Below are 22,029 nucleotides of genomic sequence, written 5' to 3'. Positions count from 1 at the left end.
AATGTATTTTACAAAGATGGGGAATCTGAGTAACGATTTTGTATTATAAGAGAGAACCTATTATTTATATATATATATATATATATATATATATATATACACTCACCTAAAGGATTATTAGGAACACCTGTTCAATTTCTCATTAATGCAATTATCTAACCAACCAATCACATGGCAGTTGCTTCAATGCATTTAGGGGTGTGGTCCTGGTCAAGACAATCTCCTGAACTCCAAACTGAATGTCTGAATGGGAAAGAAAGGTGATTTAAGCAATTTTGAGCGTGGCATGGTTGTTGGTGCCAGACGGGCCGGTCTGAGTTTTTCACAATCTGCTCAGTTACTGGGATTTTCACGCACAACCATTTCTAGGGTTTACAAAGAATGGTGTGAAAAGGGAAAAACATCCAGTATGCAGCAGTCCTGTGGGCGAAAATGCCTTGTTGATGCTAGAGGTCAGAGGAGAATGGGCCGACTGATTCAAGTTGATAGAAGAGCAACTTTGACTGAAATAACCACTCGTTACAACCGAGGTATGCAGCAAAGCATTTGTGAAGCCACAACCTTGAGGCGGATGGGCTACAACAGCAGAAGACCCCACCGGGTACCACTCATCTCCACTACAAATAGGAAAAAGAGGCTACAATTTGCACAAGCTCACCAAAATTGGACAGTTGAAGACTGGAAAAATGTTGCCTGGTCTGATGAGTCTCGATTTCTGTTGAGACATTCAGATGGTAGAGTCAGAATTTGGTGTAAACAGAATGAGAACATGGATCCATCATGCCTTGTTACCACTGTGCAGGCTGGTGGTGGTGGTGTAATGGTGTGGGGGATGTTTTCTTGGCACACTTTAGGCCCCTTAGTGCCAATTGGGCATCGTTTAAATGCCACGGCCTACCTGAGCATTGTTTCTGACCATGTCCATCCCTTTATGACCACCATATACCCATCCTCTGATGGCTACTTCCAGCAGGATAATGCACCATGTCACAAAGGTCGAATCATTTCAAATTGGTTTCTTGAACATGACAATGAGTTCACTGTACTTAACTGGCCCCCACAGTCACCAGATCTCAACCCAATAGAGCATCTTTGGGATGTGGTGGAACGGGAGCTTCGTGCCCTGGATGTGCATCCCACAAATCTCCATCAACTGCAAGATGCTATCCTATCAATATGGGCCAACATTTCTAAAGAATGCTTTCAGCACCTTGTTGAATCAATGCCATGTAGAATTAAGGCAGTTCTGAAGGCGAAAGGGGGTCAAACACAGTATTAGTATGGTGTTCCTAATAATCTTTTAGGTGAGTGTATATATATATTAATAACTTGTAGCACTGCTCACTCTTTAAATTAACATATTTGTTTAACCACTCACTCAGTTAATTGATTTCCTGTCATGTAGGACTCAATTTGGTTCAATGCGGCTCATTGAAATAAATTGTCCCCTTTTGACATGACTTTGAGTCCTAATGATGTTTGATACCAGCCTACCACCCCAATTAAGGTGCTGCAGTATTAATTGCTCACATGCTACCTGTTACAGAGATTTTAGATTAGATAGTGGAGATAATAATCCGGCATCTCTTTCTGACACTGACAGTAATTTACTTCTCGGTTTCCTTTACGTTTTCATAATCGTGTCACGGAAGCTTTAGCTCTTAAATGAGCTTGGCGGGTGAGGAGAGCTGGCCCCAAGGGCATTTGCATAGCGTTGTCACTATAGTCAAATCTAGACTTGGCAATGGGGCAAATAAGATCTCGGATCATATTTACATTCCCTACAATTATAGAAGTAACAAGGTATTTTGTTTTATATGAGCTGTTGAAGTTACGATGGGGCAGTGTTGATTTATGTTTCAACCTAACCTTGAAATTGAGATGTGTGGCCAGAAAGAAACAAAGAGAAAGTATCGCAAGAAATCAAAATAGCTGGTTTCTTAAATATATGCTCCCCACTCACCCCGTGGATCTCTCCAGAAGAGGTGAAACTAATTTCCCATTCTCAGTGGATTCCTCATAGGGATGTCTCGTAGTCGAGTCACGCTGCTGTACATTTCAAATTAGGTTAAGTAAATTTATCTTGTAGAGCTGTATGAATTGGGAGATATGAACCAATCTGTTTTGAAAAAAAAAGTTTTGTGCCTCTAATTAAATCATCTAAACACATAAAAATATGATTGACCTCCAGGACTGGATGCCAAGGGACCCACGAGGGAAGGCATAGGTGGTCTCGCTAGACTGTGCGGGGGGAAAAAAAAAGCAGTGAAGGTGTTTGCTGGCGCTTTGCTCGAGTTACTGCTGGTTCGCGCCAGCGTTCAATGAGCATTTCACAAGAATTGTCAAAGCTGGTACGAGGAAAAGGCTGAATTATGTGCTTTGTTTTATTGTTCCATCCAGCTACAGGCTTTCGATAAACCGATAGGCAATGCAAATCTGTAGCGAGACGTGCCTGAAAGTGAAGTGTAACGCCAACGTGGATGAGTCGTGCATTGGCAACCCCGGGGCATGCTACAGTCAACAAACAATGCCAGGCAAGGGTGCTTGTATGGCAGGGGTCGGGGGTGTTAAAAATGAGAACAAACGAACGAACTGCGAAGCAAACCCCTTACTGTGCAGCTTTGCAACGCTCACAAGCACAGAAGAGCACTGTATTAAAACCGGTGAATGCATTGAACCGTACAAGAAGGTGATATAGGTTCAGGGAGCAAAGGGGGACACGGTCTGGTTGTGGCTCAAGAACTGTAAAGGGACATGAAAGAGGAGTGTGTTCACAATTAAACATTTGTTGAATACAGTAACGTTGTCAAGCCAACTAAATACATTGACAAACCAGCCTGTCACACAGACAGACTGCTGTTCACCTCAGCCAAACGCCACTGACGTCACTCCCCTGCACATTTTTTTTTTTACGAGCGTGAAACTGCGCATTTAGCATTTTAAAACCCGTAATTTACCCACCTGATGTTTATTCAGAATTGTTTGTGAATATTTAAAGAATGATGCTGCCCGTGTCAACAGTCCTGCTCTATATATAGGCAAACACAAGTATAGCTAATTCTTTGTGCCAGTTTTGCTAAAACAAACAAACAAAAAACATATATTGGAACCATTTCAAGTATATGACCAGTTTCCATGTTTTGCCACAATTCTGTTTTGCTCTCTTGACTTGGTTTTAGACAATCGCTGTGCTTGTCTCTTAGACTTTTCTATCTGTTCTCCCTTATAGATATGCTGACGGAATTAAATATGCTCTCATGCCTAGCCGTTCTTTGGGTTTAAACAGATTGACACAGATTTAAAACCCACAACACTGATTAACGTGCTAACTCAAGGGTACACTGACTGGATACACAGTCCTGCTCACAGTCCGTAGGGCTAAAAGGCATTATATAGGGGTTCCTCACAGAAATCCCAATTGACCGCAGTGTCTCAGTGGTGTTGGGTGACAGTTACACATCATAGAAAACAGTGATCGAATGTGAAAAGGTGCACAAGGATACAGAATCTTAAATCATATATCATTTAAGGGGTCTGTTATTTGTTGTTACAGTACAGAAACTTTTTGGCGTGATAGAGACGCCCGCATCCTCAGGTTGACATCTGATTTACATAATTGATTGAATTACACTTAATTGACATTCCTGAGATCCTTGTGATTTATGCTTTTACTCTGCCAATCCCTTCTTCAAGGACTTTTATTGGCTATATTAAGACATATTTAAATGTTTTATATATATAATTTTACTTGATTAAAATTAACTAAAAGCAATAAAATAAGCATCAAGTATGCCCACCCCTGCCCTACACAATAATGTAACTTTTGGTGGAAGTATCAACATTTAACTATTGCACATTTGTCTAAATAAAAGGATTTGTTTTCTCTCTCTCTCTCTTTCTAAACAGCGGAGACATTTCTTCAGTGAACAGGCCTGTTTATTAATCTCTTAGCAGGCTGAAATGTAGTCCTTTGTCTAAAAATGCTTTTGCCTGGTCCGGCCTTTACAGACTTCCCCGATGCTCCAAACAGTAAGAAACCTAGTGAGTGCCTTCCTGTTTCCCTGAATCAAACGGCAAGACTTTCAGATGATACAGCTGACAGAAAAGAGCAGCAGAGATTGAGACTGGCAGGACTGCATGACAAGAACCGTGTGACGCAGTGCCAAAAAGCTTGCTTGTGTTAAATATATCAGTCTGTCTGTTGCATGGTCTGGTCTGTTACAGTATCTACACTGACAGTCTGTCTTCTGATATGAAAACTGCAGTGCAGCACCTAAACTGTCCATATGGATGCGATGGGGAGAAAAACAAACTGATTGATTATGGAATTGTGAAAGTTATTAGCAGAGAGCTGAGCAACATTACTAATTTACATTTCAGGTGTGCCACAGATATAGAGCAGTTTATTTAGTATTGTTATGTAAATGAACATTCGTGCACTTCTGAATAATGATCAGCACCTGTCTGGTTATGAAAGAATCTTCTGCAGATGCAGGCGAAGCTCATTTTCATGACACGGTGTCAGCAAGCCAAATAAGAGACAGGTCAACATATTGGCACAGGATACGGTCAGGAGGGCCGGCTGCACAGTACAGTCCATGTATACAGTCAGTACTGCTTATTACGTATAAAACACCACAGAAAACATAACCGTACCAATGAGAATATTACTCGGGTTTGTTTAAACATAATAGTGTGATTTATTTGCTATTTTTGAGCGAGGCTTTTTGTGTTTTGTGCCGTTACCAACATATTTTCTAACTGCCTTCTCAGCTATCCTTAATGATTTAGCTCACAAATGGGTTGTTTCTAAATAGACAAAGCTATCTATTTAATAATACAGATTTTGAAAGCAGTGATACAAGCAATGTATATTATCAAGTGATATAATTATATTTCCAGCAATATAAATTATTTGAACACAAGACATATAGAAGACAATGGCCAGCTGTGTAAAGTCAAATTCTGTAAATTAGTTTGTCTAATTGTTTAATCTACAAATAAATAAACTAAACAGGGAATTTGATACAAATATAATGGTGGTGCTTTTGCTTTCCTAATCTGGTCTTAAAACTACCTTCGAAGCAAAATCCCAAAAGGTTTCCATAGGAAGATGCACTGTATACTACTGTGTGTACATATTGCCTATGATTTAATATAAAACACATTTACAGTTGTCTAGATTAGCACATACAGTATCTACGCAATTTACTTTGTAAGAAAAATGCCACTTGTAAAAGTCTGTGCGTTAGATTTCTTTTTTATAGATTCTAAAATTAAGCATTAGCAAGATATTTAGAGCGATAACGCGAGCACATACTAATTAAAGTCACCCGGGAGCCAGAGACAGTGGTTTTTACTCTCTCTCTCTCTCCTTGGGAATGCAGCTGGAGATTTAATACGAACACAGAATGGCAAATGCCGAATGGTGATGAATGCCTAACAACATACTGTGGTACTGGTCGATTTATACCACTCAAATGGACAAATGGAGGGGAGAGAATTGGCACAGATGGTGTCAAAAATGGACTTTAAAAACTGATAAACTATTCGTCACGACATCTGTAGCTGAGGCAAATGAGTGTTGTTTTTAGGAGAATTAAAAAGTATGAATATCCTCTTTTATAGACAGAAATAAGAGATTTGGGGCATCTGTGTTGCTTTCTTCCTTCCACATCTTTATATGTTCATTTTTTTTTAATGAAAGTTTGATTTTGACGCAAGAACCCATTAGATTTTGGCGTATGAATAACCAAACCGAAATGCACCCATCAGCCATAACATTATGACTACCTGCCTAATATTGTGTAGGTCCCCCTTTTGCCGCCAAAACAGCCCTGACCCGTCGAGGCATGGACTCCACTAGACCTCTGAAGGTGTGCTGTGGTATCTGACACCAAGACGTTAGCAGCAGATCCTTTAAGTCCTGTAAGTTGCGAGGTGGGGCCTCCATGGATCGGACTTGTTTGTCCAGCACATCCCACAGATGCTCGATTGGATTGAGATCTGGGGAATTTGGAGGCCAAGTCAACACCTTGAACTTGTGATTCATCAGACCAGGCCACCTTCTTCCATTTCTCCGTGGTCCAGTTCTGATGCTCACATGCCCATTGTAGGCGCTTTCGGCAGTGGACAGGGGTCAGCATGGGCACCCTGACTGGTCTGCGGCTACGCAGCCCCATATGCAACAAACTGCGATGCACTGTGTGTTCTGACACCTTTCTATCAGCCTTCGCTCCCCACGTGCATCAGTGAGCCTTGGCCGCCCATGACCCTGTCGCCAGTTCACCGCTTTTCCTTCCTTGGACCACTTTTGATAGGTACTGACCACTGCAGACCCGGAACACCCCACAAGAGCTGCAGTTTTGGAGAAGCTCTGACCCAGTCGTCTAGCCATCACAATGTGGCCCTTGTCAAAGTCGCTCAGATCCTTTCACTTGCCCATTTTTCCTGCTTCTAACACATCAACTTTGAGGACAAAATATTCACTTGCTGCCTAATATATCCCACCCACTGACCGGTGCCATGATAACGAGATTATCAGTGTTATTCACTTCACCTGTCAGTGCTCATAATGTTATGGCTGATCGGTGTATGAAGTAATAACACTCCATTTTTGCTTCCGCATTTGAGTGTCCTATTAACCCAATGCGAGATTTCATTTTAAAGGCGACAGTCGGAAAAGCAAACTTTGCCAGGAGAGAGTGAGCGAGACTGCGATCCACAGGTATCCATACAGCGGCCCTGGCACTCGATTGCGAAGTCATTAAAATGCAGGAGGATTAGGCTTGTGGGTCAGGACGAGGCGGCAACGTCAGCAATTTCACTTCAAACAAAACTCACCCCAGTACTGAGATAAGCAGCAGCTGGGCTGGATTTGCTAAAAGAATATTTTCCCAGTCCTTTAGACTCTACTTCGCTCTTAACATGCACATCATTCGGTTCAATGGGCCGCAATCATCTGAATCCTGTCGAGGAACCTGCATTATTAACAGAATGAAATATAGAAGGAGGCCTGTTTAATCATGGGAGAAGGCACTTCAAACTCTTTTTTTTGTTATATACAACCACTGGTTTCCTGCCCCTTCCTTATCGATGCCTTAATTCACAGGCCATTAGGATTCATTTAATACGTTTTTATTTTTTTGGAGCCATTTAACAAAAAATCATTAAGCTCCATGTTTGAATTACCATCTCCTCGTCCCAGAACTTGTACTTCTGGGATTTCTGGACTGCTGCTTGAAAAGTGTTTAAGAAGACTTCCTTCTCTCTACCCTCCTGTTCTGATCAGTGTAACGTTTGCGAGAGACGAAGTTTCATAGTGTTACTGATTTGTTTGTTGGTTGTTGTTTTGTGTAGATGTTAAAATATGCATTTTTTCTCTACTTGCTTATAGTATTGTTATGGGACCAATTCAGGACACATGATAATAGAAAAACCTGTTATTCAAAATGGTCAAAATCTACACACTCTCATCTGCCACGCCTCAAAATTAAATGAAGGAAGACATTTTCTATGTCCCCATAACACCCCAAAACCATTACTGTTGTGCCAGATAAGTCCCATAGGAAGTTCCCCAGCTTTGTTTGCTCTGTTCTTTTCTTTTATTCAAGGTTATAGTATTCAGAGTCATGTTTGCTTTTTAACAAGGGAATGATAAATAACAGAGGCTGTAAACTGTGGGTGTCTAGCCCCTTTCTCTCACTCAGGGAGTTCTGCTGAGAAGTTGCAGAAAACCAGAATTAAAGCGCCAAGTCCCCAGAGGGTCGATGACACAGAAAAAATTTCAATAAAAAATGCAAATGCACTGTGTGACAAAAAGCCTTCAGAGCCCTGCGGAGTTAAAATTACAATCCCGCTTCTCCCCCTGAACATAATAGAAACATTATTTTGTCTAACAAAAAGTTCACACCTGTCGCATAAATATGTATACGAGGCATCTGTTCAGTTTTACATTTTCAAAACAGTTGAGATTGTATCTTAGGATGGATAGCTTTGAAAAAGAGACTAACATAAAAGCATGCAAAGCAGGACTATGGAAAAAACTAAATGACATTCTACAAAACTGTGGTAAACTATAGAAATCCTATGTGTTGCAAAGTGGCACTGCTAAAATAGCCCTATAATTCAGGCATGGTACGAAGCTCAGGCTGCTAAAATCCCCCTCAGTGAGCTATGTCATTGTGAACATTATTGCCTAATGAAGCGTCGTTTTTTCTGTACAGAACTCCTACCAGGAATCGCACCTTGTGCTTCATCATTGGCAGTTTGATCAGAAAACACTCAGACACACACATTCTCTACAGTTAACAGATGAAGTCCCCCCCAACACGCAAAATAAATAAATAAAATGGAATCTATAATTATGAAGTTCTGTGCAGTTGATGGACAACAAATGAGCAATTATATAAATTTAATGAGAACCTAAGACTTGCTTTATGTGCCGAGTATTACCCAATTATTTATGATGCGAGGAGGAAGATAAGGCGCTGTCGCGAATGCCCCAGGTTTGCGGTGCGAATCAGTTTAATCTAAATCACTTCAAAAGTTCATTTCTGATGAGCCTCTCTCTGAATGCTTTTTAGCCCTGCGAAAGCAAAATATTAATTTTGCAGAATGGTGGAAAAGCATATGATATATAGATCCCAGGATTATAGACAAGAGAAAAAAGAATAAACACTTTGGTTGAAGTTTATACAAAAGCCTTCCGTGGCATCGGAATTACGCAACTTCTGAAATATTGGTGGGAAATATGATGTCAATTAAACGGATTATTTTATGTGCTGTATTGATATAAACTCAGAAACAGCCCTACACACCTACAGGTAAGTATCTCTGTGTTGGCAGATTGTTCAACGGAGGCATACAAGTGATGCTGTTTCATGTAACAATTGATTTTCCCAAAGTTTCCTCTAACTGATATTTGAAAACTCTTCAGATGTGAGTTCTCAGAATACAGTTTATAAGTGGAAAGGAACTGCAATTATACTTTTCAGGAAAGTAATTCACTTGAGGCTTCACTGTTTGCTGTCAAGGAAAGATATTACCTGTGGCCTAGGTGCCCAGAGTTCTCTGTCTCAATTTAAACATCTAATGCAGAACTTTAGTGCAGATTTATTCGACCTTGGCTTCTATAAGCTTATCAGGACATGAGTGCGGTCTCAAACTAGAACTTCAGATCAATCCTTTTAAAACTGGAAAATGTTTCCTAATACAGGGTACGTTTATGCGCACATCTGCAGAAAATGTCAAACTGAAAGTGGAGGGATTTGTGAAAATTTGCTTTTTATAATCACGAAACTGCTATTTTTCAGACTGGATCGTATGTATAATTAATTTCGCACGTGACTCGCACATGATTGTCAAAGTATTTGCAGATTTACAAAATACGTTGCGTGCAAGTTTCCATGCATAATTTAACATTCGGAGTGGGTAGTAAATACTGCCAATAAATCATTAAGAGCTCGGCTAATCATCATAATGCTGTCGCAAAGAATGACATGGTAAAACTTCCCCTTCTCACTTCAGGCACAATCTCGAGTGATGGCTCGGTACAATTTCAGCCTAGTGGCGCCAGCAATTATCAACCACAATTAAGTATTTATTGTGTTCTTTATTGTGTAGTTGTGCTGGAAGAGAGAGCTGATCTCTGCTGATCCGAATAGCAGATGTGCACTGGATGAAGCACAGAGAGCTGGAGTCATTATTACTGTCCAAGCATCTGCTATGCCTTGTGCTGTCAACCCCCACCCTCAGGAAAAATTAAATAATAATAATTAGATCCATCTACAATTACATGCAAATGCCCTCGGTTAACCTCTGCGTAGAGCATGTTAAACGCATACGCTTGCAGCTTTCAGGGGAGTTTAAGAAGTTAATAATGCAGAGGCATCTTTGCCCCGATGACGCGTCTCCTGGGGCTGTGCCCGTGACGTCAGGCTGAATTTCACTCGACTGCCTTTTAATTAGGCTCTGTGGGACACCTGAAGAGAAGGTCTCAAGGGGAGGTATGTATGGAGGTCCCCTTAGGCCACTGTTATATAATCAGGGAAGTTTAGGTGTCCTCACGTTTTCATCTGTATTGACCTTCTTTCCCCCCCACAGACATCTCCTCAAATATACACAAAAATGAAAACCATTAACTTACAAATCCAATATTCCTTTCTTGTCTGTGTACTGTAAACTAACCTGAAACTAACAAATCTTTTTATGCATTTACATGTTACAGCTTTGTCTTCAGAATATCATATTTGAACCAAACAGGAGACGAGCCCTAACTGTTAAAAGCGCTGTGGCGTAGCTGCATAAAATATTCATATCATTTAAGGTCTGCTGAAATACTACATATCAAAGTAAATATAGAAATAACTCGGCACATGGATGCTAGTGATCCCTGGAGAGGAAATTCATATGAAGATCACAAGGCTGTTGCACTTTAATGCTGTACAAAAGAGCTGCTTTGCCAACAAGTTTTCCTGCTCCTCCAAACTGTGTTCCCCTGTCTGAATTTAAATCTCAGTGTGAAAACAAAATATATAAATGAGAAATGAAAAAGACTATCAGGATCATCTTGTGACGGATTATGTGCTCACCTGTCTCGCACCGAACACCTAGCACACCCACCCTGGGCACAAGACTGCGGGGAGAATAGGGATTGCGCTTTTGCTGGCAGTATTGATGTCATCTCATTAATCTACACGCAAGCCGAAATTGAATCGGGAAGCTCTTTCAAAATGTAATTCATTTAAAGTGTTACTTTTAACAGGGCACTTCATTATTGAGTGAATTCATTTGCGCCTGAAGTTTGCCTTTCTCAGTGTCTCCCGAGCAGATTTACACCCTGACTTGTGCGCTTTCTCGTGTAACCCCGAGAATATCTTGGCCTGCTGGGAGAGACTGGAAGTTAGCGATTTCTAGCTTATAAATTGACAAAGGAGAGAGTTAAGGGGGATCCAGTCATGCTTAATTTGACTTTATTAATACGATGTGGATTGTTCATAAATGTGAAAGTGTTGTTGAACTGTTTGCAGCATTTAATATCAATTAATGTTCGATACGGGTTCCCTATCTCCTCCGATCTGTTTTATTCTTTTTCTTTTCCTTTTTTTTTACATACACCTCAAAGCACGGCATAGTGCTTATAATCCTAGTCTTAAAACTGAAGTGCTGCCACTGGGCGACACTCTAATTCGGTGACGGTGGCGCTGATGACTTGGAGGCTTGCAGGAGTGACGGAGCTGATTGCACACCCGTCCTGACTGGGCTGCAGGTGTCCCATAACCCCAGTTTAGCCGCCTCACACGAATGCAAGCTAACACCTAAAAGGTATCTACTGGCCAACTAGGGTATAAGCTACAAGGACAGATATTATTTTCAGCTCGGTCACAGGAAGCTCAATGTTGTGTTGTAATTGGTTGTCTACGCCACTGCTATGTACCTGGGGACATGTAAGTATATTTAAATATCCTTGAATGAGTCCAGATCATACTCCTATCCTTAACGCTTTCCTATCCCTAAAAGGAAGTGTAACCGAAATCTAGCAAAGTAGTGCTTCCCACGCAGACTGGGAAATCGTAAGCATTGTTATTCAGCAGTGGCATATTATATTTCTGAGGAAGGATAATTATATAGGATCCCTTGTCTGGAAAGCTTTCGGAGTCTCCCTTGCCAATGTGACCGTGACAAACCTGATCTCTTCGCAGGCTTCTTAAAGTTCAAACGATATCAAGGGGAAATAGTCAACTGTGTCTAAAGCTGTGGCTTCTTCCCCACCTGTTTATTTTCACTGTGTGCCGAGTACGATGGGGCTGCACTGTTCAGAATTAGGCGGTGCTCAACGATGCACGCTTAATGAGGTGTTTCTATACCAACATAACACACCTGACATCCAAAACTCAGGCATGTTGTACCCCAAGAGACTTCACTTCATCCGAGAGAGACTTCAGCTCCCGATATGCCAATGACTGATCAGAACGATAGATTCGATGAGCTCATACAGGAGTCAGAGAAAAAATACCACCTGTATGTGATTAATGTGATTAATGTATTGCGACTCTGGCCTCAATTAGGTGTTAAAACGTGGGTGGCGTCTCTTAGGTCTCATGTTCCTGTTCTCAAGAGACATGGCTTTGCAGCTCAAGGTGTCACGCTGTTTTGGCCTTTAGCAGACAAACTATGTGGTAGGAAATTGAGTTTTACTGCTGCTGCACCAGTATTATTCTTCAATTAGGTTGATGCATTCGTTTTTCATGTTTGATGCTCATTAATAAAACAAAAGCTTATTTTTTGTGTTTAGCCCGTCAAAGCATTCCTTTAGCTCACCCCATTGAATTATGATTTCATCACGTTCTCTGTTTGCTCTGTTCATTGCGTTTCCCATTTTGAAGAATTAATCTAATCTATTTCTCGGCTCTGTCTGGTTGTAAGACAGTGAAATCCATGCTCTGATATACAGCCTCTTAAATTCCTTATTGAAACTGACTAGCTGTCTTCACAGATTTTTTTCCGGGGCTTTTACGACCGCATCCGTTTAGCGCAAAACCAGATGAAACGTCAATTTTTGTTGTTCGCCTAAAAGAGTTCAATAAAACCTGACTGGAATAGTGCTGGAATGAAAGTCTATAGGAAGCCACTGTTCACTCGTTCATCTCTCAAATCGTATAGCTGACATCCAAACTAATTGCACCTTTTTCAGGACTTTTGGTCAAGGCAATGCCCGAGTATTGATACGGGGATACAAAGTGGCACTTTGTGTTTCAAGTATGAAATCATTCGTTTTATCTAATTATATAAGAGAGCCCATCACATGGAAAAAATGAAGCTGAGGTTTTGTATTCTATGGCATTTCTATGGCTTGAAACATTAATGAAATGGTAGGCCTTATATATATTAAAGGTGGGCCCTATACTATATTCCTTAAAACTCTCTGGCATTATTATTTTCAGAAGCACTTTCCTTTGTGTGGTTTTGCTTTCCTGTAACATTAATTAAGAATGGCATTGTAACAGTGTTCTCTCAATTAATCAATTAGAGTGACACAGAAAAAGACACTCTACTCCTTTTGCTTAGAGCTGCAGCTGCATTCAGGATCGCTTCAGGGCTGTTTTCCATCTATCCTTCATGCGAAGTTGTATTACAGATGCAGAACAATACTGATTAATGACCTGTCAAATATGCCAACGCAGATAGTAGGACAGCATACTGGTACAAAATCACAGCAGACCAAAACAAATATTAATAATTTTCGACTGATCTGTACTATCCTGACACAAAATAATGTACGCCGAATTCCGGGCTGTCTTTGTTCGCAGAAAATAGCAATTAATCTCCAGAAAAACATTGTGTTGAACTCATTATGACACAACTGTAAAGCAACAGTCTGCTGTCGCACAAGGCTAGAGTAACAATAGTGCAAGAGCGCTGAATGTTTCAACAAATGATTAGACAGCTGTTGTGTACTTTCTGGAGTTTAATATGTAAATGCAGGGGCCTGTACTGCTTTTCATGTTTTACGACAGACGTGAGAAAATATTCTGTAGGTCACGGCAGTAAGTGAAGCATGATTTCAGTGGAAGCCGTGAAATTTAAGCTTTTCTCAATAGCACTTTAATAGAGACATACAAATTTTGAAGAAGGGGAGAAAAAAAGTGATAAGCAGTCTTTCTTCTACTTGAGTCTTTTTAAAGTGTAACTACATCCTTACTCTGCTTATTTAAAGAGGTATGAGTTTTCTAGGACAATTCTCAGTTGATTTAACACAGACAGCTATGGTTCCTGTTGCTCAGAATAGACTAAATGGTTCTGCTAATGTTTGCCAAGTGTTTTTATTTTTGATAAGTCTAGTTTGTGGATCTTATTTCTCCCACTATTCCTACCGAGCAGTGGTTATATTTTGAGACTTTGACACTTCTTTTGCGGTGGAGCGAGCACTGCAGTGGTCTCTGATTTCTGTCTGTTTAAGCAGGTAACGACAGCAAACTGTGGCTGTGCAGCTGAGGCCCAGAGTCTTCAAGCAGCAAATGAAGACAAACTGACAAATAAAAGCAGGAGCGCGGCCAATCTAGTGGAGGTTACAAATAAGTGGCACAGCCTCCGAGGGAGAACTCGGTCACCCTCAGAGTAATTGTCTGCCTGGTGTCTATCGAATGTATTTAAAACTGTGAATATGTACCCTCCCCTTTTATACTGACAAGATTATTAAAAAGGTGTAGACCTCAATCAGACGCTCATACAGCAGGTATATCAAACTGACAAGACAATAATCTGAGCGTTAATGGAGATTGCTTTAGCTCCTCAGTTCACCCACTGTATCATGATATTTGCAGCAAACACAGAAGTGCATGTAAGGAGGTTGCTTTGCATTGCTCCACTGAAGTAATACAGTTGCCAAGTTAAAGATGACTCAACATGATGTCAATATTATTGTCCATGATTTAATCCGCCACTCTGCGAGAGAGAGGCAGTTTTCTGTAGATTTCTTTGTCTCACTATGAAATGTATTATCTTTAACAGCTAATGTTAAACCAGAACAGTTTGTATCCGTGGGTCTGTCTGTCGGCTCTTGTTCGTTGGCTTCTGTGCAAGAGGTTTCAGCTTCTGAAACTTGAAATTACTCAAATTGAGACTTGTTTCCACTTTTGAATAATGTTTTCCAGCTGGCTTATGAAGATCCTACCAGAAAGTGGGCAGCTGATCCACAGACGGCATTTGTGTGCATTTTCTGCCTGATTTGTAAAGGCAGATATGACTTCATTATACTGGGTCATTCACCTAGGGGAATTTCCTTATCAGGTCTGCTGTATTTAACAGTGTCATTAATTAAAAGTGTTCAAATAATGTTTCAGTATTTAAATACAATTTTTAAAGAGACATTTTTAAATCCAAATTAACAAACTAAGAAGTAATCTTTCCTGTGATGCCTGTTTTTTATTTACTGATTTTATGCCTAGTATATTTCAAGTGTATATGGTTTTCTGCTGATTTATGGCAGTGTTGGGCAGGCTTTTTCTGAAATATCATAGTTGGAGTATCATACTACCAGCAACATATGTACGCTTGCTAATTAACATATCATTCTCTATCAGATATAGACTACTGTGGGGTTATGTCTTCGTAAACTGCCATGAACGATGTTGCAGACATCCCTAAATTTCAAGACGGTCTCCTTTGAGACAATGCCAGAAGGCCTAAAACAGTCTGGAAATGAAATCCAATTAAAAAAGGAAATATGTAGATAAAGCAAATCTCGGAATGAGAAACATCGCACTGATGAAAGTAGCTTGATTCGTTGCTACGTGACATTTGACTCTGTTCTCAAATGTGTGCAAAGGCTTTTTAAGGAGAATTGATCAGATTCTTAAATGTATTTCCCCTTTACCTGATACCAAAGAGGAACAATTATGATACTCAAGGCCATTATAACATCTATTCTGTGTAAGCTTTTAAATTTGGAAAATACGTTAAAGCCAGGTGTCTTCGAGGTTAATTTTAAATCCTGACAATCCCCGATTGGATTGATACAAGCTGTGGTGGTCATGTTTCTCTATGTGCAGAAGCGTTTTATTCACTCTAAAGTGTGCTTAGCGGTGTACAATATTATCTATCATGATCCAAGAGACTTTTCACGAGTGAAATTAAATCAGAAACCTACTATGAAGATATTTTGACTGTCAAGACCAATAAAACATTACTGACAACCTTTAGTTACTGTCCTTTGAAATAGTATTGTCATTTACTGAACTAATATTATCCCTTATCCGTAATCAAGATTAGAGATGGCTCCAGCATTTTATTTTATTCGATCAGGGCACTCAATGGAAAAGTGAAATAGTAAACCCACTCAATGGACAGAACTTAAAACACCAAACGTGGATCGCAACAAAAAAATGAAATGCAAAAATGTCCCATTGTTCACTTGGAAGCGTGAGGGCGAACTAAAAAGGGGGGAGAGACATCTCTAAATATTAATTAAAATATCCATCTCAGTTAAATGCTGTTCAGGTGGGAGTTGAACCCACTCATTATGCCTGGCAGTAAACAGCACATGCAGGAGGCATGTAGGAAAAGCAGGGCATGTGGGTGAGCCTGAGTTTTCACAGAACACGTATTAAATATTGCTTTTGCGATCTTGTAGTTTAATTTTTTTGCTGGTGCCATGTAGTTCACAAGACCATGGGGGATTTAAATATTCACTGTGTGAATTGTACACCTGTAATCACTTTCACTTTCAAAGAACATGTCTGCATTCCTGAGGCTTGTTGAAAGAGTTTAACTTTTTTTGAGATAAACGTTAATATTGTAATGCTGTCCTTCGTTATCTCTCTTCTGTAATGGCTAGTTTGCGCTAAGCATGCCGTGTCCGCTGTTTTTGTAACTCTGACGTAAGGATGACACCCGGCTCTGTGAGACTGGATTCGATGACTTTGGTTGCCCCTTGGCACGGAGGTAGCTTGGTTAAGCAACACGATTAGTTTCTTTCCAGTCTGTCTGGTTCAGGTCTCAGTCCTACTACTGTCTCACCCTGAACATGTTACCCAACCTCCTTGTTCTATGTCCTTACAAGCAGACTTAAACCAAGGTTGTTGTACATGACTTTTACTATGGTACATTTGCACGATCATTTTCCACTTTTGCCTGCTTGTTTTTTCCCCTCTCACATTTCTCCGGCTTTCTCGTGACCATTAACGGTAGCAACAAGTAAAGCATAGGTCTCATATTAACATGTTAAGACTAAAAATAGTGTTCACCCACATTATAAAATATAAGTATCTGTGAATGCTTAAATCCCACGTGCATATGCTTGAGGTATTACACCCACACACAGCCACAGTGTGGGGTGGCTAAACACTTGCCATATACTTGTCTTGTGGATGTGCACAGCCAAATCACAAAGCACACCAACCTGAAGCTATTTACTGGACGGTTCTGTTAGACTACCACGTTTTATGTTGGATCGGATCATTGAATTCTACATTAATACCTCGTTATATCCCTTGCCAATGTCAGTACTCTTCAATGGGTCTCTAATACCTGGCGCTATGATTGCGCGTGAGCCAGAGCTCTAGATTGGCCAGGCTTGGTGTTCAGCCGGCTCTGTTCATTTACAGCTGCACTAATCCTCTCTCGTGATGAAAACGTTCAAAAGAAGACCCAGTACAGTCACGTTTTACTTTTTTAAATATATTTCTGTGCATCTTTTTTGTATTTATCGAATGTATTCTTACAAATAAAAGGTTTGAAATACAGGCTGGCTAAATAACCAGCTGTGTGTTTGCATTACATGGATGTAGCTGCAGAGGTATATTGTACTATTGTACTTTTGTACTTCCAACAAGTATTAAACACCAACTTGCATATGATTAACTGAAAACTCACTGTACACATCTCTTTGGAGCCCCCTTAAAGAACTAAGGCTTAAAAAAGGCCAACAGTGTCCCAATCAGCACCATCTTAAAGAAGGCAAAGTCATTAGTATGCCTACACAAGCATGACTGGATATTAGAAATCAAGACTAGTATCCATCATGGGGATACATTGTCCCTGGAGCTCCCCCTGACCCCACGGGAGTCATTATCGAAGACGCTCGATTGGGAAAGAGAGGGTGCGAAGATTATTGGCCCCTACTAATATCGCCTATGATTTGCTGACAGCGTCGCTGTGTCTGCAACAGACCCAGGAGGATTACGAGTCCGAGTTCTATAACAGCTTGAAGTGAACTCCCGTCATGTGACAGGGACCTGAGAGACAACGAGTGAAACCACGCCATTGTACCCTCGCACCCTGGACTCGAGCTGGAGGAGGACAATGGCTGTGTGTGTCAATCTAACCCTCGATCTGTTTACACACCCACATGTACAGTGTGTGTGTGTGTGTGTATGTATATGTAATAAGGTTAATTTGTATTATATGTAGTTGTAATTATATAAATAGCTTTCATTTTCCTTATTAATTGAAGCCAACGTTTCACAAGGTGCTCTGGTCTATCATCCTGTGGGGGCAGCTACTCACATGGTCCATGCACGAGTTTCCCAGGCAGAGTTGGGAGTTAATAACAACACAGAGGCCCGGCTCTCCCTCACTTGCCTTAAACGTATATCAATAATTGTGAACTTTCAATTCTAATGGCTTCGCCTCCCATTTGCCCTTATTTTTCTCCCCGTTTAGACCACAGCTGCACACAGATGCAGAATAGAGAAGTATTTTTAATGGATATGAAGCCAGTTTTATTTCTTGTAACTGATCTATTTAAAACAACAGGATTATAATAATAAATTATGACCTGATCTGTCTAATTTTAAATGTGTAACCAATATATTATCCAGTTAGTTATGTAATACAGTATCATAATGCACTTCTGTGTTTACTCCTTAGCTGGCTTTAAAAATAAATTTGGTCTATTACTTATATATGTATATAATGGTTATGCATGATCAGTATGAATAATATAAAACATATTTCCATTAGGGACCACAGATAAACATAGGGGTCAAATATAGGAAACTATGATTATATCTTTATCATCACAGTCGTAGCAGATGTGTTTAAATATACCTAAACAAATAATGTGGTATAAACTAAATACAGATCTTTAATAAGATATAGATGGTACCACTATTTTGTTCGATTTAGTCTCTGTGTATATTGACGTTCATCTTCATTTACTCCGTAATTAAGGATGGTATCCACTAGGGGGCTTCGCTGGAGCAGAGCTGTGGAGTCTGTTGCCGTTTCAAACAATATCTCTAAAGCATCCATACGTCTGTGGTCGTTTTCCACCTTTTCTTTTAATCCTTCTGCATGCGAGGTATTCCAGGGACTTTGTGTGGGTTATAAAAACAGATCCCATTTCTTGTAAGTCGTTTGAGTTCAGTCCCACTCATATTATTATCGTGGTTTAGAAGAAAGTCTTTTACTTATCTTGCAGTTACCTCGTTATGTATTCGGTTCAGTTGTATGCTTTAATCCAGAAAGTCTAAGTGCAGCTTATTATTTAATGTAAGAGGAGGCTTTGATGCTCTTTCTGATGGTTGTCAGCTTATTGTTATTAGATGTGGAGGTGGAGGTTGTGAAGTGAAATAGCTAGGCCCCGATAATGGGTCCTGTTAGGTACGAGACTTCATTCAGTCGGATGTTTTCATACACATATGTCTATATTATCAGCAGTCATTTTCCCTTTGAAGTGTGAAGTCTTTTTATGTCCCAGTTTGTAGATTTTAAAACATAATGGACAGTGTCAATATAGTTGTTTTAGAATTAGAGCTATAGCTAGAATTATCTTTCAGAAATACAGTTTACATTCATGCATGTGAGTCTCTCTCAGCTTTCGACAGAAATGGTAGAAAATTTAATAATATGAAGAGAAAATTATAGCCGCGTCTTGTGGGTTAAATGCTATAAATGGTTGTGCCTGCTTTCTCATTTTAGGTTCATTTTAGAAATCCATGTTGGAAGCAGGGCAAGCAATGCAGCCTTTTCAAATAACCTGTTGATTAGATTAAATTGCATTTAACGTGAAATCAGTCCAGGTTACGAGCACTTTAGGTGAATATTAAAATGTCTTAGTATATAATTGGACCAATGGAGTGTGTGAAGACTAAAGAGTTTATCCTTTGTTTGCTAATCTAGCCTCCAGCGATGATAATTTTACATTTACAAGAATAAAAAACAAAAACCCAACCGATTGTGTTCGTAAGTTAAACAACAAAGCACTGTATGCTGTAAAAGTTTCCAATTGGCCTCTGACAATATGGAATGTCGTCTCATTCTTATCGGATATTTTACCTGTGATACGGAGCTGACGGGGTTAAACTGGCACCGTGTAGCGACAGGTTTGCAGAAAGGGTCTTTTTATACACATTTCCATAAAAGGAATGGAAGACAAATGTGAAAGTGGACCTTGTTACGTGGGTGCAACTTTCAGCCTCCAAAGTATATAAATAAATACATGATATACCATTGTGTTGACTGACTGCTAAACCCCCAACAAGAATGTAATCATTTAGTTATAGTTTTCTGATCCTAAAATAACAAATATCTGGCTAATGCAGTATTTATTCCAATGCTTAATTGGTATTACATTTACAAATTCAGTGGAAAATTGGCAAAACAAATCATCCCCCTCTTTCTAAGTGGTGGTGTTCAGATTTTACTTTGTTGTGTGTTAAATATGCATTAATCCCTTTTCTTCCCTGCGTAAACCTGTCTCTGTGTATATTCTGTAACAGGTATCAGAAATCCACACAGTATTCTGAATGGTGAATGATAAGTGAAGCAGCTTACTGAAAGGGGAAAAGCGAATCTGCTATTTAAGAGGTGTTTTAAACCTCCTTAAAAGGCAGTTGCTGTCTGTCTCATTGCACTCATTATTGTGTAACTGCAGGTAGTGTTTTATTTTGGGGGCTGCCAGTAGTTTACTGCTCACAATTATGCAGTAGTTGCTAGGATGCCAGTTTCAGCACCACACAGCTGACATTTATGCTGAACATAGCTCTTTACCAGTGTCATCTGAGTGACACAAAATAGATATATTTATAACGCATAGATGTCAAAGATACACATAGATAATGTTATGTCTTAGATGTTACCAGGACCTGGCCTTTTTATTCAATAAATGACATTTACAAGTGCAAACAGAACTGCATACAAAGTTTGTAAGTCCTCCTTACCTTTGAGTTTCTTCTGATTCACTCAGATTAATGTCAGTATCCCTTCTTCATAGCTACCCAAACCTCAGCATTTTTCAAGGTTTCTTTTGGTCCTTTCAGACACCTATGGGTAAAACCAATCCATCCATTTGAGGCAGAACCATAAAAAACCCTTAAACTTCTTCATTTCCATCAATCCGGTTTATTTTGGTTTGTTTTGCTTTGTTTGTTCTTGCGTGTTTGCAGCGTGTGCTGGAAAAGGGATCTTCAGGTGCCGTTATTCACTCACCGGCGATCCCCCAGTTTCTTCTTCTCTTGCTGTTCTTTTCTTCTTCCCAAAAACAATTAACCAAAAAAAAAAAAAAAAAAAAAAAAAAAAAGTCACCCCCACCAACACTACCAGTGTCCCTGGCTTTGGAAGAGGTGGCTAAGTAACAATTTCCCAGCACAAAAACCACATGGTATCCTTGAGCCTTTCACTCCTTCGGGTAGTTCGGTACGACTGTGTACTTGTATTTGGTTGAAGCCAGCCAGTTGAAGTATTTCTCTCTGTATATATTTGCCTTTCTAAAATTTGGCTTCCCCTTCTTTGCCCTCTCTCTCGCTCTATTTTTGCTATCTGATCCAGATCTGCTGCAGTTTTCTCTGTCTCTCTCTCTCTCTCACACACACTCACTCTCTCTCTCTTCTCTCTCTCTCTCTCTCTCTCTCTCTCTCTCTCTCTCTGTTGCTCGCTCTCTCTCAGCATGTCACAGTAGCTGGCACTCACAGCCACTGTGGGCTCAATCCTCACACTCCCTCCTGCTGCACTGCCAATGAACGGCAACTTGATGTACAAATAAGTGTATCTAAAGCCATACATCAGCATTTCTTTTATGTTTTTGGTAACATCCATGAACTGACTTGAATTGATGCTACTGATTTCCCTGTACTTTTCCTTCAAGCACTGGTACAATCTCATCTTTACATTTTGGCAGGCAGTTGTTGTTGTTTTTTCTTTTCATTTTCGTTTTTTCCCATAACCTTCATGGCTTTACCAGTTACAGCAGGTTCGTCTGTAACCTAAAAATACTGCCTTCCAGCGAAAACCTCCCTTCAGCTTCTTCTGCTTTTATTTTCGTATCACATATGATTTTGAAGATTGGAACTCATTGCAAGGTATGTGGAGGTCCTGTCTGGTCAACAGAAATGCAGAAAACAATATCTATAACTCCAGTTTTTATTTATTTGTGTGTTTTGAGTTGGGGTGCTGATCTCTGAATGCAGGGAACATCTGCATTACCTCAGACCGATAGATCCTCTGCTCAGGAAAGGGTTTCTATTGAAATGTGTGCAGAGGCAGAGCTGTTGTAGCAACTTGAAAGACTTCCAAAGGACTGACTGCTGA

Source organism: Amia ocellicauda, chromosome 17, assembly GCF_036373705.1.
Source record: "Amia ocellicauda isolate fAmiCal2 chromosome 17, fAmiCal2.hap1, whole genome shotgun sequence".
Lineage (NCBI taxonomy): Eukaryota > Metazoa > Chordata > Actinopteri > Amiiformes > Amiidae > Amia > Amia ocellicauda.
This window is presented reverse-complemented; position numbering follows the sequence as displayed.